This window comes from Giraffa tippelskirchi, chromosome 10 (assembly GCF_054371585.1).
Source record: "Giraffa tippelskirchi isolate mGirTip1 chromosome 10, T2T-mGirTip1v1.2.pri, whole genome shotgun sequence".
In the NCBI taxonomy this organism is placed as follows: domain Eukaryota; kingdom Metazoa; phylum Chordata; class Mammalia; order Artiodactyla; family Giraffidae; genus Giraffa; species Giraffa tippelskirchi.
Window position 1 is genome coordinate 73,934,750 of NC_137284.1, and position 26,900 is coordinate 73,961,649.

At 36.3% G+C, this 26,900-nt stretch overlaps 1 protein-coding gene across 4 annotated transcripts in view; it reads left to right on the forward strand.

The window, feature by feature from the left end:
• The window catches only part of HDAC9 (histone deacetylase 9), a 788,642-nt gene that overhangs the window by 130,599 nt on the left and 631,143 nt on the right, over nucleotides 1–26,900 (forward strand). The window lies entirely within an intron of this gene.

A 26,900-nucleotide genomic window follows, 5' to 3' on the forward strand; every position in this document is an offset into this window, starting at 1 on the left:
TCCTCTGCTGACCCCTTTTTCTCCTGCCCTCAATATTGCCCTGTATCAGGGTCTTTTCCAGTGAGTCTGCTCTTTGTATCAGGTGGCCGAAGTACTGGAGCTTCACCTTCAGCAACAGTCCTTACCTAATTCCAAATATGACTTAGCTTAAGAAGCAAATTGTAAAATTTATGAATCAATAATATGTATCTACTACTGTATTTATTTGAAAGCATTTATTAGGTTTAACTGTCAACTAAATAGGCGCTTCCCAGGTGGCGCAGTGATAAAGAATCTGCTTGCCAATGCAGGAGACTCAGAGGACATTGGTTTGATCCCTGGGTCAGAAAGATCCCCTGGAGTAGAAAATGGCAAGCCACTCTAGTATTCTTGCCTTGGAAATCTCGTGGACAGAGGAGACTGGCGGGCTACAGTCTATGGGGTCTCAAAGAGTAGAACATGACTGAGCATGCATGCCTCCTTGCATCAACTAAATAAGGAAAGTATCACCATAATTTGAAGGACATGCAAAATAATAATACCTGATTTTCTACAAAGATTTTTCAATATGAATTGATATTTCATGCAGTGATATCACAATAGAGTAGAACAGGAGGAAGTATAAGCATATCAAACTTAACTTGAAGAAAAAGTATGTGATAAGCACAATATACTACTAGTTTTCTAGATTTAATTTAAAAAACTATAAGAAAAAAAGGGCAGAATTCCTGAAACTAATGATTGCTACCTTGAGTCCATCTCTGGATCCCTAAGGATCCACCAACTTAAGATCTGTTTATTCTTATTAACACTTTAAAGTCCTAACCTTAATTATGTTACTCCAGTAAGGTCTACAGAAGACTTAACCAGTTGAGCTTTTTCACTCTTTATTACATTGACAGACCATGACAGCCTCTCTCATATATGGTAGATGATCTGATTGGCTGTTACATGTGTCTTTACTTATAAAAGATATGAAACTATATTAATTCTTACTCTACAGAAACTGTCTGCTAGGCAAAATCTTCAAAATAAATGTATACACAGAAGAACAGGTGATACTAAAGGGCATATTGAAAAGACTGGGGAATCACTGTTCTGTACACTTAGACTTGAGATGAGAAAAACAGCATCTCATACCTCTGTAGACCCGAGGCTACTGCTTCTGCTGCTTCAAAGTCCAGATATTTAGCGTTTGGGTTATCAGTTAATAATGATTAATTCTGTGGTGGATGCTGTGTCTTAGCATTAAGCTAAGCATACTTTAATATTCCACACTTTTTCTTGAATATTGTATAAGCCAGTTGTGATGAGATTTTTAAGTGAAATTGTTAAAAAACTCACTTCAGACTAAGACCACACATGAGAAATTTCAGCTCAAATGAAATTAGGCCAGAGGGAAAAAATCAGAAGTAAATTAATGATGTTTTAAAACAGAGGTATGATAACTAGAATGCTGCTAAGATATTAAAATACTTAGGCATTTTAAAAACAGTTATTTGCCTTTATTTTTTAAATGTACTGAAATGAAAACTTGGAAAATATTTGAGAGATATTTGGAAAATATTAAGCAGAGCTGTCATATTTCCTAATTTGTTAGAGAAAGAAATTTAATTTCATTGCATTTTTGTAAAGATGAAGCAAAGATATATACCATTACATTACATGATGTCCCTTTTGTAATACTCACAGGATAAACTCTAAAATTTAGGATGGGAGGATTTGTTCTATTCAAGGAACTTTTGTATTTTTTTAATCACATAATGGGAAGTATGTCTTCTTCTTCACCCTCCATATTTTGTGTTGACCAAAAATAGATTGTGTAAACTACTTAAGACTTGATTGTTTAAGCTACCTAAAATATCTTTTATATGCATGTAAGGAATAAATTGTAAGTAAAGAAATAATCTTGGAGGTATCACAGTATTTTGCATCTTTTTCCCACTGAGTTAAATAGTTTAGTCTGTAATGAGTAAACCAGTTATATGGACAGTCTAGTAACAATATCAACTTTTGTTTTTATATATAGAAAAACATTATTACAGTGGATACAAACATTTCTTAGAAGAAATCAAGAAAAATATAACAAATGAAGAAGAAAGGCTTTTTTTTTAATACATGGAGACCATCTTGTTTGAATTTATACTTAATGGAGACATAGAGGATAATTGATGTTAATGTTTTTATCTAAACTTCTTGCTTATTCTATCCTCATTTTATAGAGTAATCTTATTTGAATCCCTTTATATTTTATTCTAATTCTGTGTTTTTCATGTCCTTCTACCTTGTCTCTTTATTCTGTGACCTCTGTGCCTTTCTTTTCTCCTTACTTTGTAGTTTCCCATCCTTCTCTTTGTTTTCTCAACCCTTTCCTCTTATTTAACAGATGAGAAAACTGATGCTTAGAGGCATTAAGTAGCTTGACAAAGTTTACACAGCTGCTAATTGGTCCAAGATGGGGCAAGAACTCTGATCTCTTGTCTCCTGGTACTGCTCTTCCTGACTTTATCTAATAGAGTTATTTCTTAGATCACAAGATGATGCTGATAGATTGCTTAATGTGTATGAGTTTTCCTGTCCACACTAGAATTCCACAGAGCTAATTTCAGCCAGTTCACATGAACATAGTTGTACCAGTTGTTAAAATATTGAAATATTTTCACACTGGCTAATCAGTAGCTGCTGCTAGTAGACTTTTGACTTACCTCCTTTTGCTTCAGCAGCCCTAGCATATCCTTTAGGAACCATTCCCCAGTCTGTGAGACCCTCATATTTTGGCCCAGTAGCAGTCAAAGTGAGGCATTAAGCTGCTGACAGTTAGATAAAATGATTAGTAAGGCACTTCAGGTACACAGAGCTACACTCACTAATATATTTGTCATTTCAGTTTGTTTCATTCTTGTAATGATGAGAGGAAAAATTGAATCTGCTAAGAAACTGTTTTGCTTGTTTTGATTCCTTTTCCTCCTCCTCCTTTTTTTTTATGTGGTGAGAAATGTGAAAGCAGGGTCCACAGATTTATCATGCTAGATATTTCTAGCAGCTATATCTACTTAGTTTTGCAATTGTGTTCCCTTCAAAGATCATTTAAATATTTTGATTCTGAAGTAACCCAGTTCAGTTCAGTTCAGTCGCTCAGTCGTGTCCAACTCTTTGCGACCCCATGAACCACAGCACGCCAGGCCTCCCTGTCCATCACCAACTCCAAGAGTCCACCCAAACCCATGTCCATTGAGTCAGTGATGCCATCCAACCATATCATTCTCTGTCATCCCCTTCTCCTCCTGCCCTCAATCTTTCCCAGCGTCAGGGTCTTTTCAAATGAGTCAGCTCTTTGCATCAGTTGGCCAAAGTATTGGAGTTTCAGCTTCAACATCAGTCCTTCCAATGAACACCCAGGACTGATCTCCTTTAGGATGGACTGGTTGGATCTCCTTGCAGTCCAAGAGACTCTCAAGAGTCTTCTCCAACACCACAGTTCAAAAGCATCAATTCTTCGGTGCTCAGCTTTCTCTATAGTCCAACTCTCACATCCATGCATGACTATTGGAAAAACCATAGCCTTGACTAGATGAACCTTTGTTGACAAAGTCATGTCTCTGCTTTCTAATATGCTGTCTAGGTTGGTCATAACTTTCCTTCCAAGGAGTTAGCATCTTTTAATTTCATGGCTGCAATCACCATCTGCAGTGATTTTGGAGCCCAGAAAAATAACTCAAAGTGTATGTATGTATGTAAATGTATATGATTCTCAGTATCTAATATTAAGATATTGTTGTGTCTTTAATGTGTTATTAAATGTGGATTTTTTTTCTTTGTTTTTATTTAGTTTGTTAGCATTATATTGATTGGTTAACAAATATTAAACCATCCTTGCACTTTAGTATAAACCTGATTTAGCCAGTATTCTTGCCTGGAGAATCCTGTGGATGGAGGAGCCTGGTGGGCTTCTGTCCACAGAGTCGGACACAACTGAAGCGACTTAGCATGCATGTAGTCATGATATATTATTCTTTTTATATATTGTTTAATTCAAATTGTAAAATATTGTTTAGAATATTTTCCCTTAAATTCCTAAGGGATATTAATCTATACTTTTCTTGTAGCATCCTTACTAAGCTTTAGTATAAAGGAATGCTGGCTTCATAAAAGGAGTTGGAAAGTATTATCTCCTCTTCAATTTTCTGGAGGAGTTGTATAGAACTGGTATTACATTTTCTTTAAATGATTGATAGAATCCACAAGTGAAGCCCTTTAAGCCTGGAGTTTTCTTTCTGGTAATGTTTTAAACTAAATATTCAATTTCTGTAATAGACATAGGTTACTCATGTCTTTTTGAGTGACTTTTGTTAGTGTTTCAAGGAATTTGTCCTTTTTTTAAGGTGTCCAATTTATTTGAAAAAGGTTGTTCAAAATATTACCTTACTGTCTTTGTAATAGTTACAGAATCTATAGTGATGTCACCTTTGTGTCTTCTCTTTTTCCAAATTTAAACAAGTTGTTTCAATATCTTCTTGTTCGTATTGTTTCCAGTGAACCATCTGCTTTCATTCTTATCCTAGTTACTTTGTACATTGCATATCTTTTCCTCTGGACTTATAAAATATTTTCACTTTAAAATTGATTTTGAGTAATTTGAATATGATGTACTAAAGTGTAATTTTCTTTGTGCTTCTTGTACTTGAAGCTCACTGAGCTTGGATCTGTGGGCTTACAGAGTTTATCCAATTTGGATCATTTCCTTCACATATTTTTCTGTTCCTCTCCCATTTCTTTGGAGATTCCAATTACATATATATATTAGACTGCCTAAAGTTTTCCCATAGATAATTGATGCTTTATTATTATTTTATTTCTTTTCTCTATGTGTTTTCTTTTGAATAATTTCAATTGCTGTGCCTTTACATTTATGAATCTTTTCTTTTTTACTGTTTGCCGCTTATTCCATCCAGTGTATTTTTCATCTTACACATTGTAATTTTCACCTTCAGGTTCAATTTTTATCTTTATTATATCTTCCGTATTTCCACTTAATTTTTTTAACATGTACATTAGTTTTAGTGACTGTCTAAATCACTCATCTGCCTTTTTTAACATCTGGTTCAATGCTTGGGATAGTTTCAGTTGATTAGGTTTTCTCCTCATTATGGATCAAATTTTTCTGCCTTTTTTTTTTTGAATGCCTGAAATTTTTTTTATTGGAAGACAGTCATTGTGAATTTTAACTTGTTGGATTTTGAGTATTTTTGTATTCATGTAAGTCTTGCTTTGTCCTAGGATACAATAAACTGTTACACATAAATATTTTATCCTTTCAAATATTAATTACATTTAAGGATTTTTTGGTAGAAATAGATCAATATTTCGTTTTCGACTAATTATTTCCCAATACTGGGGCTTCCCAGGTGGCCCAGTGGTAGAGAACCCACCTGCCAATGCAGGAGACACAAGACACATGAGTTCAATCCCTGGGGTTGGGATGATCCCTGGAGAAGGAAATGGCAATTCTCTTCAGTATTCTTACCTATAAAATTCTGTGGACAGAAGAGCATGGTGGGCTACAGTCCATGGGGTTGCAAAAGAGTCAGACATGACTTAGCAGAACGCATGCACTGATACAACACCATTTTGGATACTCTTCGCAATGCTTTTTTATTATGAGGTTGTTTGGCCTGGATGATGGAAGCAGGTACTATTCCTAGCCTGTGTGTGCTAGTCAGTCTTTCCTCTAGATTTTTCAGGTGTTCTTTCCCACTCAAGTGGTTTCTCCATGCATGTGTAATAATTGGTACACTGCTAAGTAATTAATGGAAACCCTTTGTTGGTGTTTAGAGTTCCATCTCTCTGCAGCTCTCCTCCTCCCTCCAGTACTCTGTAATGAAAAATCTAGCTGCCTTATTTTCTGTGGAATCTCCGATCTGTCTTCTCATTTCTGGTAGTCCATCAGGCTTCTCTGGGGCTTTCCCTCCCTGTTCTGTTGCCTGGAAACTCTCTGAAGGCAACAAACATGGACAAATTGTAGGGCTCACCTCATTTGTTTTTCATCTCTTAGGATTAATAGTCTTTGTTGCCTTGAACTCAGGATCTTGAAAGCCATTTTTTTCAGGTTTTGGTTTTGCTTCAGGGTTTTAGTTGTTTTAGGCAAAAGGGTAAACTGAGTTCTGTTACTTCATCCAAGTTGAAAGCAAAAGTTCCTTGACACTTGGTTGCAGAGTGAAGTGGGAAAACTTTGAGATGGATACCAAAGTTTCAGCTTCAGAAAGTAAAACTAAGGAGAATAAATCCTAGTAGTTTGGCTGCTGAACTGTCTCTGTACTTATTTTTTTCAGAAAACAAAAAGCTGTTCATTAAAACCATAAAAACATATAAACCAAAAACTGTATCCACACAAACATCTAAATTTTTCTTCAATAAATTAATGAAATAAAATGATTGTGGGCAATCTGGAAAATGATGTAGGTGGTTCACAAAGTTATATTCATAGATGAGTCCTTATCTTTTAGGATTTTTAGGATGTTTGTACCAGAACACAGAAGAATAAAAAAAAAAAAGAGAGTTTTTCATAAAACTGAATTTATTCCACTAAAAAACCTACTTTTGACTAGTCTTTTCTACTTTTTTAATGATAAAGCTCCATGCTTTATTGACTTTACTAAGATAGCAGATGGATGGTAAGGTGTTATGTTTTATTTTTAAAGTAAATACTTGGCAAAAGTACAAGTGGGTCATCCTATGTTCATTCCCCATAAAATTTTCATTTTACTTCTCTGAGTACTCCAGTAGTCTAGAAACACCTCTTTGGCTATGTTCAAATACTTTAGTTCTACTCATTTTTACATGAATAGCGATTACCATAAACGTTATTCAGGAAAGCTAGTTAAGTTTCTCTTTTGGAGCATCATTTTACTTGAAGATAGTATGCTTTGCTATTACATATTACAGCTCATAGAATCTTTATGGACAAGGTGACATATTTGAATGGTCAACCTGGGTCATCTTTGTAGTTCCTTTTTATTCTTTATTCCATAATGGCTATGCAACTCAATTTTTACCTCAGTACTTATAAGCAGTATTTAGAGACTGATGATTGATTTTTATTGTTTCCCAATATTGTTTATCTTTACTGTATGACAAGAAACCAGGAACTGACTTGGTCTCTTCCCTCTCTGTCATGAACATATGGCCAGTATATTAGAAAAATACGCTATTTGTAGTATGAGCCTGGGTTTGAAGGCCTGAGAACCAGGATGTCTGAAGGCAGCAAATGGATGCACCAGATGAAGCTTAAAAGAACAAATTTACCTGTTCTCTGCCCTTTTGCTCTCGTTAAGCTCTCAACAGATTGGATTATGTCCACTAGTACTTTATTCAGTCTACTAATTCAAATGCTAATTTCTTCCTGAAATATCCTCATAGACACACCCAGAAATAATGTTTTACCAGTTATCTGGACATCCCTTAGCCCAGTGGAGTTGAAACATGAAATTAACCATCACAGCCAGGGAGAAAAATGTCTTTTCAATGACAACATTAATAATAATATTTCAATGATGATATAATAAAATAACTTTGTGACATGTTCATCATTATTCTTACTTTAAAAATAAAGAAATTAAGTCTTAAGGAAAGTAAATAACTGCCCAAGGTGCCACAGCTAAGGTAAAGCTCTAGATAAGACTCTAGCTCTGTGTCAGGGGAACACCCGATGCCCTACTGCCTCCAAGAGAGAAGATGAGCTTCAGTGTTTTCCAAATTGTGGCAATGTGTTCCTCTCCAGACACTATTCAGAATCTCCAAAGGGGAGCAAATGACTCTATTCTATGCACTATTTATTGCTTCTATTGTTATACAGAGTTTTTTATTTAAAGAAGAGAATGTTGCTAATGATAAATTATACTCTGTTGTTGAAATAAGCCTATGAGAACTTTGAAAAGTCTTGAGAAGCAAAGGACACAGATATTCCAGAAGAAGCAATACCATGACCTATTTTCTTTTTTAAATAAATCTTTTCTTTTGCCAAGATCTCCTAAAATTATTTCCATTTTTATAAAAGCTCTCTGGCTTCTTTGTGAAAATAGCTGCAAGGACATGTCACTGAGTAGGTTCATTAGAAATTACAAGCATTCACCGTTACTGTGAAAAGTTCCTGCAGCCTGCTTCCTACGCTCAGGGAAGGGTGCAGCTCTCATTGGTGGCTGTCCATGAATCTCTGAGGCCTGCACCTGCAGATTCCAGCCGCAGGCACAGCCAGGCACTGTGAGTGGAAAGGAAAAGCTCTGCTGTTTTCCAGAAATGTTTAGAACAGAGAAGCGGACTTCAATGAGATAAACAAAACTCATAAACCACTGAGATTAGATAAATTGCTGGAGTTGTTTAGAAGGCCAGGCAGGAACAAACATTCTCTTCCTAAATGTAGTTTCCCTGCACTTGGGACAAGCATAGTATCTAATTATGCAGGATGATTTGTTTATCTTTCTAGACTGTTGACATGAAGTCTGAATTCAGGCCCAGGAATAGGTGTACTTTCTGCAGTTATTTTGTTTGCAGAAATCACTGACTTCTCTCGTGTTACTTTTTGTGATTGCCAGAGCTAACAGTATCGAAGTTTAGTGTGCTCACATCATCTGTAATAGTGGAATCTTAGTATATTACTCTGGATTTGAAGTTTAGGTCATGGCATAATAATCCACAATAAACGGAGTTCCCGCTTTATTTATGGTTTCGTCTACAGCCTTGTATCAGTGATACTTCAGTTTCTTATCGATATAGATTTTTCATCCTAATAACTTGTAAAATTTATACCTCAGAATAAGTAAACTCTTTGGAGTACTCATTCATTTATTTGTTTATTCTTTGCCTCCACAAATTTTTATAATGTATCTAATCTCTCTCAGATGTTTTTATGGATCACGGGGACTCAGAGGTGAAAAAGAAAAGAGTCCTGCTCTTATAGAGCTCATGTTTTAATTAGGGGCAGAGTGAGGGAAATAAAATGGTTGAAGAAAATACCAGATAGGAATGTTGCTCAGGAGAAATTGAAGTGAAGAAGTCAAGTGTACCTGGAAGCCTACTTTCAATCAGGCAATCAAGGATGGCTTCTCCAAGGAGGTGGCATTTAAATTGATATCTGAATAAGAAAAAGGCTGATGTGCAAAGATCTGATGAAGGAGCATCCTAGGCAGATGTAACAGAGAATGTAAAGATATGGTTATATTGTGGACATGGCGAGACACACACTGTGTCACCTTGACTTCTTGCCTTGATTTGCTTTCACTTTAAGGTTCAAATGTTCCTTTTGTACTGTGTCCCTTCCCTCTCCCCTTCAAATTTGTGTATTCTTAGTAAAAACTATATTATTAGAGGACTAGAAAAAATACTGCCTTAGCTAATTGATTTTGTAGTGTTTTCAAGAAAGTATTCCACATTTACAATAATTTTACAAAATAATTTAAAAGTGACTACATAAGAAACAAGTAAATTTCAAAACAATTCCCCCCAAATCTTAATCTTCAAACTTGCAGTAAAATTGGTAAATATAATGTCTCTTAAAAACACAAAGAAACATAGAAAAAAATACAGTGCTTTTTCTGTCTGGAAAGATACAGGAACTTTTCCCCAAATGAGGTAACTTGGAAGCTCAGAGACAGATTCACACATTCATAACATGAAACTTCCAGGGCATAATTTCCTAAACTATTTCTTTCACTGCCCTCTTGGTAGCTCAGTGTCACGGATGAGTGAGTTTACCTCACAAGTAAGCAGTTAGCTCCCCAAGAACAGACTCTTAACCTTAGCTCACCACGTGATTAGACTCCAAGTGAATGCAAAAGATTAATGAGGGCCGTGAGTGAAAACAGTCTCTTGTAAGGACGGCACTAAATCTTAAAAGTCTGGTTGTTATTGTTTGTGGAGGCTGAGCCCTGGACGGACCCCAGAAGGGATCATTGTGGTAGAGACTCCTGGTTTGGGTATATCTTTAATGCCTTAACCCTGTTTTCCTGTGGTTGGCATAATGTAATTTTCTTCTTTGTAATCTATTTTTAGGATTCTATATTCTTGCATTTTCTCACTGTGTGTAAATGTAGATCTTATCATTCTACTTTTACTCCACTTATTTCCCCAGATGATAGAAAGAGGACACATTCTCACATCTGGAAATGCATGCTTTAGTTCTGGTTTATTCTCCCTCCAAGTACACTAAAGACTTTTTCTTCCCTAGTGTCCGTCTTCTAACGGACAATAAGTGGTGAGAAAAGAGTCTGCAAACTCTGCCCATTCTCCTTAGTTTCCCCCTATCTTGTTGCTTTTTTCAATCCTATGCTATTTTAGTAAAGAAAATGTGGAGAGTAATTGTTGGGGAGAAAGGATCATAAGGAGAAGCTATTGGCAATTAACAATCAACCGGGTAATCACAACAGGAGATTTAACGTTGGCAGGTAAGAGAGCCTGGTTGGAGAATGCATATGCAAAGTGTAAATAGATTATAAACCAATACTCACACACATGAAGAAAATCTGAATCTACTCCACTTCACCCAGTTTCCATCCATTGACTACTAATGGTGGTCTCCAAAGAGCATTCTAACAGGCAAGAGTGAGGCACTGATTTTGTAAAACAAAATCTTCAAAGCAGAGGGAAACCAAGCCTGTGGGGAAGGAAAGCAGAAGTCTGGCAAGAGGTCATGGGAAAGGAAGGAATCACCGTGGGGTTTGGAAGAAGTAGCAGCAGGCCACAACCCAACCTGTCATTAGCGCGGGCACACACACACACACACAAATAACCCCAAACTGCCACTAACTTTGGAATGGACTGAGTTGAAGGTTATTTTTCCCCCTCTCTAGACTCATTTCCTATTGGAGTTTATGTTAATAATTTCACTGCTTCTCTACAGTCCTGAGTTTGAGGAGGGAGAGGCTAGGTTTTAAAACTTCCAATCTAATGGTGCTGTATATGCCCCAAAGTGTAATTGGAAAGATCTCTACTGAGCTAAAAGCTATGATTACATCAGTTTTCTAACAAAGTTACTCTATAGCAGACTGCTCTTGGGTAATTGAGACACATTATATCTAGCATTATAACAGGTTTAAAATAGTGGATTTTATTAATACTTGTTTTTTACAATCCAATTACCCAGAACACTACAGTTTAGTCAGAAAAGGTAACTTTTTATTAAAAAAAAAAGTGTTGATTATTTTTATGAATGTTTAAAATTTAACACCTTTGTAGGGTTTTGCTGAGTGAAAATTTCAACAAGTTGTTTTTTTTTTTTTTTTCTTTTTTGAGTATTTGTGTTGTGCTTAGTTGCTCAGTCATATCCAGCTCTGTACAATCCCATGGACTGTAGCCCGCCAGGCTCCTCTGTCCATGGGGATTCTCCAGGCAAGAATACTGGAGTGGGTTGCCATGCCCTCTTCCAGGAGGTCTTCCCAACCCAGGGATCGAACCCAGGTCTCCCATGTTGCAGGCAGATTCTTTACCATCAGAGCCACCAGGGAAGCCCTTTTTGGGTATTTTCTGTGCTTCATTTGAAATATTTTATTCTATGTATTTCTCTCTATATGTTTATATAGTTCTCTATATATTCTATATATTTTTATATACTATATTATATATATATAAATATCTGTGTATGTATTTATATTTACCTCTATATAAAGAGTTTTAGAAAATCAATAATCCTAATTTATTTCGTTTCTGACAGTACTGAGTTTACTTTCTAGGTACTAGATGAACCATTAGGAAAGGGCTTTATTCATGAAATATTACCAGATACTTAAAGCAGCTGCTTAAACGAACAGACTTCATTGACCACTATCTTCATTCTCATATTACTGGGACACTATGCTGGGATATGGTAGGATTTCCCTTTCCTTACTTTCCTTCAAGGTAGTAATTAAACTTCACATGTGAAAATTTTTTTTTGATATTTTGGAGAAGTAGAGCCTTCCTCCATTTTGGATTTGGTTTCTCTAGTTATATTTTATAAGGCACACAAGTAATAATATTTTTTCTTTAAATATTTTCTTTTTTCTCATTTATAAATGTATTTATTTTTATTAAAGTTTTCATTTTATTTATTTTATTTACAATATTAGTTTAAGGTGTACAGCATAGTGGTTCAGTATTTTTATAGACTATACTCCCTTAAAAGTTATTAAAAAATAATGGCTATAATTTCCTGTGCTGTACAATATATCCTTATGCTTATCTAGTTTATACATAATAGTTTATATCTCTTAATCTTATCTTGCTCCTCCCTTTCCCCCCTCCCCACTGATAACTTGTTTGTTTTCTATATCTGTGAGTCTGTTTATGTTTTCCTCAAAAGTTGGAAAACAAAATAAGTAGGGAAAATGTAAAGTTTGCTATAAATTCTAGAAGTTTTGGTTTTTTATGCATACTGATAGATAGTGTTTATATGGTGGTTTAATTTTTCAGAATTCTTTTTCTTATTCCTTTATAATGACACCATCCCTCAGAAGAGGAAGACATTTAGCTGTTTTGACTTTACAGATGTTATATGATTATATGACTTTTACAGAAAGATCATCAAAAAATTAAATTTCTAATTTCCCTCCCATTAGCCATTAATATTTGAATGAAACAATAGCAATGCTAGTAAACTATGACGTGATTTTCCAATTAAGAATGTTTTATTCTTCATTCAGAATGCTTATATGTTTTGTGACAAAGTTATCTGTAGTTTACTTAGGAAAGTGAGAGTGAAAGCGAAGTCGCTCAGTCTTAGCGACCCCATGGACTGCAGCCTACCAGGCTCCTCTGTCCATGGGATTTTCCAGGCAAGAGTACTGGAGTGGGGTGCCATTACTTAGGAAAGGCTTATGAAAATATTATTATGAATTTTATTTTTTAAGGATAGCAAACCCACTCTTTTCTTGTCATATATAGCTTTCAGAAAGTTGAAACTTTTTGCTTTAAATAAAATTAATTGAGCAGGAATTTGTAGACAGCCTGCAGGATTGTGTCCAGATAGATTTAAAAATTTTAGAAACAGGCAAAATCAAAATTATTATTTTAAAAATTATTTTTGCAGAAAATTTTGTTCAAGCAGATATAGAATTGGTTGTAAAATGACAGTTTGCATCTGAGACATATCACAAGCACTCTATTTTGAAATTGGATAGGAGCTAAGATTACCCAGCAAGTACTCATCTCATCATGAAAGAGAAAAATGCTGAGTTGAAGGTGGCATGACACACTTCCCATTCACAGCTAAGTGGGCAGGTGACACATGTTAGAGCTTTCTGATTTTCCTCTGCTAAAGCTTATCAACTAAATTGGATTTTAAATTTTGAAAATATCAAAGTGGATGACCTCTTTGGCATATTTTAACATCTAAGTAAGTCCTACACATGGCTCAAGAAGAGGCTCTTCCTTTTCCAGTTAATATTAAAATATCAGTGATTTGGCAGGAAGAATAAAGTGCTATGTGGGTTGTGATTCTGAAGAGTTAACATTTGAATACTCATTATGCATTATATTTATAGAAAACATTGAGAGGAAGTTTCTCCCTGGCAAGCTCCATCCAAGGTTTGGGCTCTTTCGAGAATCCAACTGCAAGTATCTTTAACACCATCCTTGTGATCTATGTATGTAGGTTGAATCATCATATGTCTTGTGATGGTCCTTTTTATACATTAGTAATCATATCCATTGAAATGAATTGACGTTAACTTGCTTTCTGCAAGCCAGTAGATATTTTTCAATTTTGGGAAGAGATAGCAGAAGAGATACTTTCTCACTTTGGACATGACTGCATAGTTGCTGCCTCTCTGTGGGAAACAGACCCTGTATTGTAGCACGGTGATATGTGAATACACAGGCTTCCCAGGTGGCTCAGTCCTACAGTGCAGGAGACATGGGTTCAACCCCTGGGTTCAGAAGATCCCCTTGAGGAGGGCATGGCAACCCACTACAGTATTCTTGCCTGGAGAATAGATGGTTGGATGGCATCACCAACTCAATGGACATGAGTTTGAATAAATTCCGGGAGTTGGTGATGGACAGGGAGGCCTGGCATGCTGCAGTCCATGGGATCGCAAAGAGTCGGACATGACTGAACAACTGAACTGAACTGAACTGAAGCAACTTAGCATGCATGCATGTGGATATACAACTGCTGACATGCAGACTCAGTTTTTGCATTTTATTTTTGGTATTAAAACGTGTAATATTTTTTCTGAATAAGTCAGGCATAATTAAGAACCTCATGTGACTGTATCAGGTAGGGTGAGTCCAGAGAATTGATTGGCATATACATCAAGAGTTTTTAGAAAAGAATTGTCAGTGGTTTATATTTATTATCTTTTGTTCATGGGGACATCTGAAGGCAGCTGGTGTGCCAAAGGCATTTGTCATTCTTTCTAAGTGCCAATTTGCCAAGTGAGTTTCCATATCAGGGGCAGCATTTACACAAATTCTAATACAGTTTTTATAATCTTAGTGAGAAACATAGAATCTGAATATTTTACTAAAGTACAATGACAATGGTACTTAATATCAAGCAACAGCTTTTATCCAAGGATATCTATATAATTTACAATTGAATTGGCCCAAATTATTTATAAACATTAGGGGCATTGGGTTACCATATTTAGACCATAATTTATTTGACATCTGAACACTCTGAAAGGAAATGTGAATTTTTCATTCTGTATCTTCAAAGAGTATAAAATGCCTACCTCAGGCCTATAATAGCCAAACAGTTTAGTCACACTCATATACACAATCTTGGAATTACTTTTATTTACCACTCTCATTTTTATTTCAAGTCTAGTTGTATACTTTATGAATCCACAAATGATTGCCTTTATTGAAAGGCTTGTGTTACTCAAGATGACTTGTAAAGTTTACTCAATCTTCCTTAGCAAGGGAAACAGGAAATTCCAGAGAACACTAGACTCAGCAAACCTATAAAATCTGAGAAAGCAGACCATTATTTCTGGAGACATTTCACATAACACTTTGGGAAGCAATGACTAATTAGTTTTTGGTCTTAACAATAGCACTTTCAGGGACTTCCCCCCCCCTTTTATAGCTTTCATATTAGAAAAAGAAGAAAAGTAGCTCTGAATGATGAAATATTGGCAACGTATGCACTTGCTTCTCTGTAGGAGCCCAACTCTTTGATCTTTAGTACAATTACCTTCATTGCCTGGCTGGAATTAGCTGGGTGGAGAGGAACAATCAATTGTTGCAGGCACCACAATATCCTAATATGCTTTCCCTTTAGTCACTGACTGATTATTTCAAATTGAAGACTCTGTTCTGTTTGTAAATTCCTGTTGTAGTGGGTCAAACCTTTAAAGCAATATAGGTCCTGTTCTTGCCTAGAGTCTCATCTTTTCCAAGACACCTTGGAAAAGGCACCTGCCCACAACTGCCAGTGAGTACTCAGTCAGCAGGGGTAGGATTTATTCTGAGTTCTCTCAATGTAAATATTTGCATGCTAAATCTTCCTTCTTCCTGCCCTTCCTATCCACTTAGTAATTTACTCATTCATTCCTTCATTTTAGAATTTCACTTTCCTATATCTACCTTAACTGGGACAGTCTCCCCATTCCACAACCAATCTGTCTTGGAATCCTGTTAGCTCCACTTCTGCTGTAATCCAGACCCTGATCCTGGTCTCTACCCTGTCTCTCACATTACTGCAGCACTCTAAGTGATCTCTTTGCTTCTACTCTAAATTCCTCAGCCTCCCACTTTGCCCTTGTTTTATTCTAAATCTGGCAGCCCAAATGATACCATGTCTATCCTCTGCTCAGAACCGTCTAGTAACTTCTCACCTCTCTCAGAATAAAAAGCAGAAGCGTACCCCAGAGCATGTAAGAGTCTGTGCTTCCCCTCATTCTAATTCGTCTCCTGCCAGTCTTTCTTACCGCACTGGTTTCCTTGCCTTATGGTCAACATGCCGAGCACACCCCAGTTTGGTGCCTTTGTACACACTGTTCCTACTGGCCAGATGGATAGACTTCATATTGCAGATATCTGTGTGGCTCTCTGCATGAATCTTAGAGCTATGTTCAACTGTCACCTTCTTAGACTTTTCCTGACCACCTCGTATAAAATAGCAGTGCTACCCCTGGCAGGCTATCCCACCCCAAACTCCCTTTCCCCAGACCCTGGTTTCTCCACGGGTGCTGTGCTTATCACCAGGCAGCAGGGTGTGTGTTTATTTGGTTGTTTATAGTCTGTCACCCTTGAGTAGAACATAAACTTCATAGAGGCAGAGACTTTGTTTTGGAACCACTGTATCACCTATTCCTAGGAAGACGTCTGCCATCAAAAATGAATAATAAATTAATAGGAATTAATATGTCTACCTTCTTCTCACGATCTCTCCTTATCTTACACCTCCCACCATCACCTTCCTTAGTTCAGCCAAGTGCTCATGTCTCAAGAATGTGGTATTTGGTTTCTCTTTGGTTACAAATGTGTTACCCATCCTTCCACATCTGTAGAAAGATACTTTTCATTGGATAATGGTACTTTTTTCATGTTCTCATTGCACATGGCCAGTTAAAGTTTGAGTGTGTGTGTGTGTGTGTGTTTTAAACCTGACTTTACACTTGTGTTTGTAATAAAAACAAAGACGAAAATAGATTATGTCTTTGATATAACTTCCCCATGCTGTTGCAAGTAATTCAAGAATGAATGTTAAGACATGTAGTTTAAACTTGGAGAGGCAAAAATTAAAAAAATTTTTAAACCAAATCATGGAATTCCCTGCTGTTTAGATACATTTCCAATTGGGTCTAACAGCTAACATCAAATATAAACTCTTTTCAATACCATAGATTCGTCTTTAAATAATTATTTTTTCAGTATTTAAGTAAAATATTTGAAGAACTCATTTCAGTTGTATTCATGTAAAATTTCCTAAAAGATTATAATGTAAAATAATATTGATAATTTATGGCTGCTTCTGGGGTGTTAGGAATTCTTATAGGCATTTCACACATTAGTTCATTTAAATTTTAAAAGTTATAATAGTTCTATAATGTAAAGAATATCATCTTTGTTTCACATTAGGAAACTGAGGCCTCTGAGCAGTCAGTTTGTCCAAGTCCAAGAGGCAGAAATGCAAAAACTGGAAGTTGCCTGAGTCTGAATTTAAAGCTTATTCTCCTAAACTCATGTTTTTCAAACTTGTGACTACAGCAAACAGTAATAAAGTAATTTTAAATTATGTTTATTTGCATACATACATCTAACTGAGGGAGCTTCCCTGGTGGCTCAGACGGTAAAGAACTGCCTGCAATGCAGGAGACCAGGGTTTGATCCCCGAGTCGGGAAGATCCTCTGGAGAAGGAAATGGCAACCCACTCCAGTATTCTTGCCTGGAGAATTCTATGGACAGAGAAGCCTGGTTGGCTACAGTCCATGAGGTCGCAAAGAGTCGGACATGACTGAGTGACTAACACTACTAAGACTATTACTCCTACTTCATATAACTGAAGTGTAGGTTTCATTAATATAATACCTTCACCATATGTGATGGACTCTGAGATTTTCTATTCTAGCCTCTCCTGACCTTGCCTCCCCAAGCCATGCCATGTCTTGCCTCTCTTTCTCTCTCCTCTCCTCTTCCCATCCCTTGCCTCTCCCCACCTCTTCCTTTCCTCCCATACCTTCTCATCATATCCCACCCCATTTCATCTTGTCCCACATCCGACTGTATTGTCATTATGATGCACACACTAGAAACTGTTTCTGTAACACTGTGGATTCAAAATGCAACAATGAAACCTTAAGGAACCTGTAAGAGGATGCAAGGAAGTTAATGGTTAGATATCAGTGATCATATAAAATAATATATTAAATTTCAAAGGCCTTTGACTTTTTTACTTTTCTGATCATAAAAAAGTGGGAGAGATTCGTTGGGTTTCTCTTCTCATATTTTTAAGGTTACAGCCTGATAAAGTCAGGAGAGTTGGGACAATGACTCCCATAATATAGTCATACCATGGCTGTGCAGCTTTACCATTTATTGCTTCCTAGTCCATGACAGTCATTTTGATACCTAATCAAAAGTTGTTATCTTCAATTTTTAATACCTGTTCATTATACTTCCAATAACACTATGAACTTCAAACCAAGAAAGAACCAAATGAGATACTAGTTGTGAATGGACTTTGAAAAAAGGACTAAGTATATGTAATGAAGCCCTGCTGATGTATACTCATTGCTACTAGCATTATTATTATTCTCTTACTCCTATGATGTCTTAAAAAGTAAACCTTAAATCACTTCTTGCTGTATTATGAATGAGGGAATTATATACTGATTTCAATACTGTATGATATTGTATCAATACTGTATTGATATTTCTGATATGATTTGATGGTGAGTATGACTGTGAATTACATATCAGTTTCTCCATATTTCAACATTAATTTCTTTATCTATTGCAAGAAAGTCATTCAGTTTATTCAGTAAGGATTTACTGAGAAATTGGTATGTATAGAAATAACCCTGTTGATGCTGAGTACCATCTCCATTGCCTACATCGTAAAATCAGAATTCCTTAGTGTGTCCTTTTTACCTCTTCAATCTTATCTCCTGTGCATTTCTTCCCACTTTTCCCCCTGACAGGTGCTATTTGAAGGGTTCTGAATAAAACATGCACCCAGGCTTTTGTGCCTTAGCCCAAATGTTTAGCCCTATCTGTCTGACAAATCTAATTATGTCTTTTAAAATCCATATCTTTCCATTGTTGTTTCCTTCTCCAAGGAAAAGTCCAGCTTCATCCATCTATGCATCCAGCCACTTAACAAAGGCTTATTGATCACCTACTAGACTCTAGTCTAGACTAGGGCTTCTCAGTTAGCTCAAACAGTAAAGAATCTGCCTGCAATGCAGGAGACCTGGGTTCAATCTCTGGGTCGGGAAGACCTCCTGGAGAAGGGCAAGGTAACCCACTCCAGTACTCTTGCCTGGAGAATCCCGTGGAGTGAGGAGGCTGGGGGCTACAGTCCATAGTTTCTCAAAGAGTCGACAGGACTGAATGACTAACACTTTCAACACTTCACTAGACTCCAACTCTGAGCTAGGCAGTGGTGTTATAGCAGGGATTGCAGCAGATGCTCTACCCTTGAGCAGCCTCCCTTTGCTGTGTGTTCTCACTGCCAGCTCCCTTTTTCATTCCTCTGTTGAGCACATTGTTTTGTAACCATTATACTTATCTGTTTGTTCTGATAGATAATGAACTCTCATAAGGACATATACTTAAACTTATTTTGGGGGAGGGACTTCCAGTGCCTAGTAAGGGGTCTTGCTCATGGTCGACAACCAATAAATCCTAAATTAATGAATGGAAAAGCATTTATGGAAATTGGCATAAATTTCTTATCAAAAACCTGGTGATGCACGCTATTCCCAACCTCTCAGATTTGGGGCTTTTGTTGAAGAATTCTGCTGTACTTCTGTTTGCATCTTCACCTGGAATTGAGAATAATGCTACTTTCCACATACTGAACTGTGTATTATGTCGGAAATGTGAATGTTCGTTGTTTGTGCTTAAACCATCTAGAAGGAAGTGTTCAGCACAGGAAGATCAAAGTCTGTGGTTATATGGACTATGTCAAGATTGAAATAACTAACACTTGTGCTTTACTAATAGTACTGCTACTAATAAATAAATACTTATTTTGATGGCTGTTACCTGTTTTCTTTGAATATATTGAAGTAGTATGTGAGAAAAAGTAAATTTTAAAAAATCTGTTACTGCTCAAGTCCATATTATTGTTCACTTACAATATGATTGAAATATTTTAAGAGGCTTCTACTCCAAATAAAATTGTGCAAAGATTATTTTTGGGTCACCTATCTCAAATGTTCAGGTAGTAATTTTAATGATAACAGTCTGCAGTTGTTGAAAGTTGGTGTAAATCTATCAGAAACTCTTGTGAATAATGGTGCAGCAAATTGAAAAATATTCCTCAATTCCATTCATTTTTCATTAAAAAATTCAAATGTAGCTCTTTTGTTTTTATACTAATTTCAAGATAGACTGATCTTTAGAAATACATCTGTCTTAATTTTAAGTTGTGGAATTATCATGAGGGACTGTTTGATGTTTCACATATGCAATAAATATTTCATTTAACTTCTTTGCAAAGAAGAGGGTATAAAACATTTAACATCTGTTACAAATGGTTATACCTTGTAAATTGTAAATTCGATACATTATGTTTTCATAAAAATTTGCATTGCTAAATGAGGCTTTATTTTTATATACAATTTATAGTTCCAGCTCATCCATGTGTTGGCAGTAGCCAGATAATGAAATGTAGATGGTGGTTTTGCATTGTTTATTCATTGAGAGAAGTAGATGGATAAGGAATTGATTTGATGTGATGGAAATAATAGGATTGAGGGTCCTGAAATCCAAACTCTGTGCTTATCATTTACTGATGAATAAATCTAGCTATACTAATACTAGATACATACATACTATTGAATGATGATTCTCTTTAGGATGAGGCTAATGTGAGCAAGAGAGATTTCTAAGGCTCTCTTCCAAAAGGACCGAAAGTTTTATTTACTAGTTAAAACTCTAAATCTCTTTCTTAGCACTGACAATTCAGTCTCAGGTTTTTTGAGCTGATTTTAATTAAAGTGGATTTTAGGCTCAATTTCACTTCATCTGAAGCTAAAATGGTCTGTGGAAAGTAGTCTTTTATGTATGAGGGTGAAAGAATTTTAAAATAGCACGTGGGTATGTGTGTGTGTGGTATGTGTGCATGTTTATATATGTATAATATATTCAGGAACACTGAGATAAAGCCTGCCAAAAATATCATACAGCTTTTTTGTTTCTGTAATTTGTGTGAGCTCCAGCCAGAGGAACTCCAGCCGACTGAAGTCAGACCCTCTGACTCAACGGTGTATAATACCTGTGTGACTGTGGGCAAATCACTTAAACCCTTGAGTTCCTATGTGCTCATCTGTAGTCTGCTTTGTTTTTTTTTTTTAAATTCCTACCATCAAGATATATACTTCAGAAGCCATATAGAAAAAGATTACAAATTTGACATGTTGTAGACTGAGAATGTATGTTACATATATGTTGGATGGGGTAAATATGTGAGTATATACCATAAATCTGTATATAATATGTTGTGCCATGCTGTGCTAAGTAGCTTCAGTCGTGTCCGACTTTTTGCAACCCTGTGGACCGTAACCCAGCAGGCTCCTCTGTTCATGTGATTCTCCAGGCAAGAATACTGGAGTGGGTTGCAGTGCCCTTCTCCAGGGATTGAACCCGAGTCTCTTATGTGTCTCCTGCTTTGGGCAGCAGGGATCTTAATTGCTAGTGCCACTGGGAAGCCCTTAATATTTAATGTTACATATATGTTAGATGCCGGGTAAATATATACCATAAATCTATAAGTAATATGTAGTGTTCCTACAGATCACTAGACAAACTCAATACAAACATGCACAAAGGATATGCAAACAAAATTTATCAAAAGAGATATACAAATGGCCATGCAACATATGCTTAAGAAGAAAACATTACTATGAGATACCTTTCTTCACCCTGAACATTGGTAAAGCTTTTCAAAAGATTAGCATTACCCAGTGTTGGTAACGGTATGGGGAAACTGGACAGTCTGATACATTATCGGAAACATTTTGCAGGTCAATTTGTCATTTAAATCTTTTAATATGATACTTTGCAAGCAATTTGACTTTTTTTCTTTTTGTTTTGAAATTTGACTTTTTATATTCTACTTATGACTTCCTTGGTGGCTCAGACGGTAAAGTGTCTGCCTACAATGTGGGAGACCTAGGTTCAATCCCTGGGTTGGGAAGATCTCCTGGAGAAGGAAATGGCAACCCACTTCAGTATTCTTGCCTGGAAAATCCCATGGACGGAGGAACCTGGTAAATTACAGTCCATGGGGTCACAAACAGTCGGACATGACTGGGTGACTTCACTTTTATATTCTAGTTATATATCTGCATATCATATTTAAACATTCATCCAATATCATGCACATAGGCTTCTTGTTTACAATCACAAGATGATTGGAGAAGGGTTGAATTATGACATTTCTGTAAATTAGGATGGGATAGAGACATGTATCTAAACATAGAACAGTCCAAGACATTACAGAAGTGAATAGAAATTATATGCTATGTCTAAGATACCTATCTGTCTGTCATCTATCTAGCATGTGTGTGTATGTACTGAAGTACTTAGTAGAACCGCTTAGTAGAAAAGGGCGTCTAGAAGAATACACAGCACACTTAATAGTTGTTCATTGTAGGAGGGGGTTAATTTTTCTTTATATTCTATAAACTTTTCAATTGTTTTAACATTATAGGGCTAAACTTTTAATACTATTTTAAAAACCAGTAGAAGTTCTGAATTATCCCTGCCTGTATTGTGGTGTTGTTAACTTCTAATGAATTAGTAAATGTAAAAATTATTTTTGAACACTGCAGATACCAAATAGTAGATAAAAACTGTATGCATGTCATGATATGACTTCATCTTTAGTGTCTGGGTTAAATATGCATCATGTAACTCTGAATTAACTTGTATAGCCCCTACTTGACAAGCACTTTATACTGCATAGCTCATTCATTTTATACTGCATGGCTTTACTTATTGGATCTATTGGTCTTGAATACTGCTAAACATTTCTCTTCTAGTAATCCCTGCTACTACTACTACTAAGTTGCTTCAGTCGTGTCCGACTCTGTGCGACCCTATAGACGGCAGCCTGCCAGGCTCCCCTGTCCCTGGGATTCTCCAGGCAAGAACACTGGAGTGGGTTGCCATTTCCTTCTCCAATGCATGAAAGTGAAAAGTGAAAGTGAAGTCGCTCAGTCGTGTCCGACTCTCAGTGACCCCATGGACTGAAGCCTACCAGGCTCCTCTGTCCATGGGATTTTCCAGGCAAGAGTACTGGAGTGGGGGTGCCATTGCCTTCTCCATAATCCCAGAGAATTAAAATTGGAAGATTGCCACATGCAGGTTTCAGTCTATCTGTGCTTTTAGTTTTCTCTCTGTCTCACTTTTTCTGTAACTCTGTGAACTCTCCATTCTGCTTCTTTGTCTCTTCTCTCATTCTCTTAAATTCTAAGAATAGTTTTATATAAATCCTTGAAGAAAATTGTAATTCTGACTTCCTAATAGTAGTGTTAAACCTATGTTTAAAATTGGTTAAAGCAAGGCAACAAATTAAACCCTGACTGGCTGTCAGTCTTACCATAGTCACTCACTTACGTAAAGACTCAAATCTTTGCCCATCTCGTTTCTACTTCATCAGGTTCCTGATAGCCTCTGCACCGAAGAAGCTAATATGCCCCCTACCACTGTTACCTCATCAGTCCTCTAAGAAACCCCGGTCATTACTTGCTCCAACAACCTAAGTGGTCTGGCCTTCATTACTATTGTCTTCTCACTGATGAGGTGACTATTAGTAGTTTGGGAAATCAATTTAGCAGGTTGAGACGATCATTTTTTTAAGATTTTTTTAATGTGAACTATTTTTAAAGTCTTCACTAAAGCTATCACAGTATTGCTTCTATTTTTATGCTTTATTTTTTTGGCCACAAGGCATGTGGCCTCTTAGTTCCCTGACCAGGGATTGAACATGCACCACCTCCATTGGAAAATGAAGTCTTTTATTTTTTTTGAAAAAAAATTATTTATTTATTTTAATTGGAGAATAATTGCTTTACAATATTGTGGTAGCTTTTGCCATACGTAAACATGAATCGGCCATAGGTATACATGTCCCCCCATCCTGAACCCTCCCCCACCTCCCTCCTCACCCCCTCCCTCCAGGTTGTCACAGAGCGCCAGCCATGGGTGGGAAGACGAAGTCTTAACCACTGGGATTGCCAGGGAAGTTCCCTGAGACCATCATTTTTAAACACCAGATCAAAAATATTTGAGTGCACACAACATGTAGTAAGGGAAATATTATCTGTAAAGCTTTAGTTTTTCTCTCACTCTCTTGCTCTCTGATGCTGATGATTCTCAAAAGCCATAACAACTCTTGATACATTTGCCATAATAAACAGATGTGATAACAAATGTAAAGCTAGAATCTACTTGATCCTTTTTCTTACTCATATGTATCTTTTATGAGTCCTGATACTCTTATATTTAAGTACTATCTTTTCTGAAAACTGCTTAACCTTTGGGCTTATTTATGAATGCTTTGGAAGCTAGTTCCGTAATAAGAGTTAATGATAAAGGTAGTGCCTTAGAAGAAAGATCTGACTTCTAGTTCCAACTTTACCTCTTTTTTGCTCTTGGAGACTTTGACAATATAGTGAACTTTTCTGGACCTTGTCCTTCATATGCATAGAGTGATATCCAAGTTCATAAAAGCTGAAGGAGTAACCCAGATCATGACTCAAAAGCCCTTTCTGGGTCTAACATTTATATATCTAAGACCACTTCATTCTCTGACAACATCATAAACTCTTTCATAACCAGTGCTATGTAGATATTTGGCTAGTTTTCTTAAAGTATTATATCAGATCACTTCACACGTATCATCTGTCACCTCTTATTTCAGTGTTTTACTTGGACATTGGTCATTTTTCTTTCTCTCCATCTTGAATTTACTCTTATCTTTTGTGAGTTTTTTAAAAAATAATTTAGCACTTGTGCGGCAATGAAAAATGTTAAATTCTTAAATAAATATATTAGAAGGGTTTAAAAATATACAAATGAATACACATATGCACATATACAATCTATTTTTTAACACGATGTATGGCACTTGCTCAGAAATAATATGCTATGATTTATTTCAGCTTTTACTTTCACACATGCCTAGTATAGGTTATCTTACATTCCAAAGGCAGTTTTCAGTATTCACCTGTTTTGAGGTAAGTCCCTCAGGAAACTTACATTTCAGAAATCTAAAACAATGCAAACAAACTATATAATAGCCTCCCTCTTTTATCCATCTTCTATCCAAAGAGGCATTTATAAGTTTGAAAGGGCTGCAGAGTTATCCAGGAGAAGTTAATTTTCACACAAACTTTCAATTCCCAATGCAAGGCCTCTTCAAAATGAGAACAAATTAAAGATAATAGATGACTGATGACTGTGCTTGTGTACATTGATATTATGTACAAGATTTATTTCATATCAACATTTAGCATTTTCCACCTTTGTATTAGTTGTGATTGGGTGAAAAGAACTATTTCTTTTCTCTAGCATCCTCATTTCTCTTACAGGATACATTGTTTCATTCAGATTAAGATTCACACTGATGCTTGGAAATAAGAAATGTGAAACAATAGAAAAGGCAAGATATACCCCCATACACACACCTACACACATATACACACCCCTCACCAATTGCTAGACTCACTTTCCTGCAAAGCTGAGACTTGTACTCAAGTAATCATGATGCATCTTCCTCTCTGTCCTTCCCCCAACTTCCCCTAATATATTCCTGTATGCACCTTCATCTTCATTAGGAGAACCACAATCAGTTGAATACCTTGGATTGTCAGTGGATTTGTAAGAGACTGAATTATCTGAAATATTGTAATTCTCAGAGTAGTAGAACTAAACACTATGTCTATAATGGGTTTTATCCATTTGAGTGGAAGCTTGCACCATACTGCTACTTTGAAATATCTATTTATCATTTTTTTTATGCTGTAACGCCATGGGAAATCTGTATTTTTCCTTCTCTCTGGCATTTTCAGTGATCAGATAGAGCCTGGTTAATTAGCAGCTGATTTTTCCACATCCCAAGAGGGCTCCTTCAGCCCCAGCCCAAACATAAATGTACAGCTTCAAACCAGGGACAGTAACTTTGATGAGGGCTGATAAAATTCTCAAGGGGGCATATTTGAGGATTCAGCTACAATGTATGCCCCAGGCTCCCAAGCTGATGGCTGGTTGACTCCTAATATCTGAATTATTCTCCTGAAGCAATATAACTCAGTAGGAGACCCTGATTTGCTAGAGTACCACAGATAATAGAATTCACGATAGTCCCTGACCTGATGCAAACTCACTTCCATAGAATTGAGGTAGGATCTCAGTAATCACTGACTCGCCAGAGATGATAAAGCCCTATTTCACTTAAGGTGGTTTGTTGACTCGAGGTTTTTTTGAAGGAAACTCTCTCATTGCTTTTGATTATAATTTCCACAAGGATAAGATGTTATATTTTAGCATTAGTTTTGGGTACTATGACATCAGGGAAAATTATTTAGTAATTTAATATAACTATATTTTCTCTAATAGAAAATTAAACTAAAGAAGACCAATGGGTAAATAGTTTCATTTTTTTCATAAAGCCAGGTTGGAAACTTATAATATAGGGAGCACAAATATATACCTCACAGAAGGAAATAGAGTTAAATAAACAGGAAATAAGCACTAGCAATACCACTGAGGATGCTTTTTTGTTTTGTTTTGTTTTTTTAGTCTTGGCTTTTCAGGTGTTAATTATGATCCATTCTAAAAAAGTGTGTTATGCTTTAATAATAATATTACCCCTGAGTTAAAGATTACCCAAACACTCAAGATGTATAGGTGTGTATACATATATGTGTGTGTGTGTGTGTGTGTGTGTGTGTGTGTATACACACATATACACACACATACATGGGCTTCCCAGGTGGTGCTAGTGGTTAAGAACCCACCTGCCAATGCAGAAGACTTATAAAAGACTTGGTTCGATCCCTGGGTCGGGAAGATTCCCTGGAGGAAGGCATGGCAACCTACTCCAATATTCTTGCCTGGAGAATCTCATGGACAGAGGAGCCTGGCGGGCTTTAGTCCATGGGATCACAAAGAGTCAGACATGACTGAAGCATGTATACACCCATACACACATATATATGCAAATGTATGTTTGTATGTATGTATATATGTATGTATCTAGCAGGAGAAG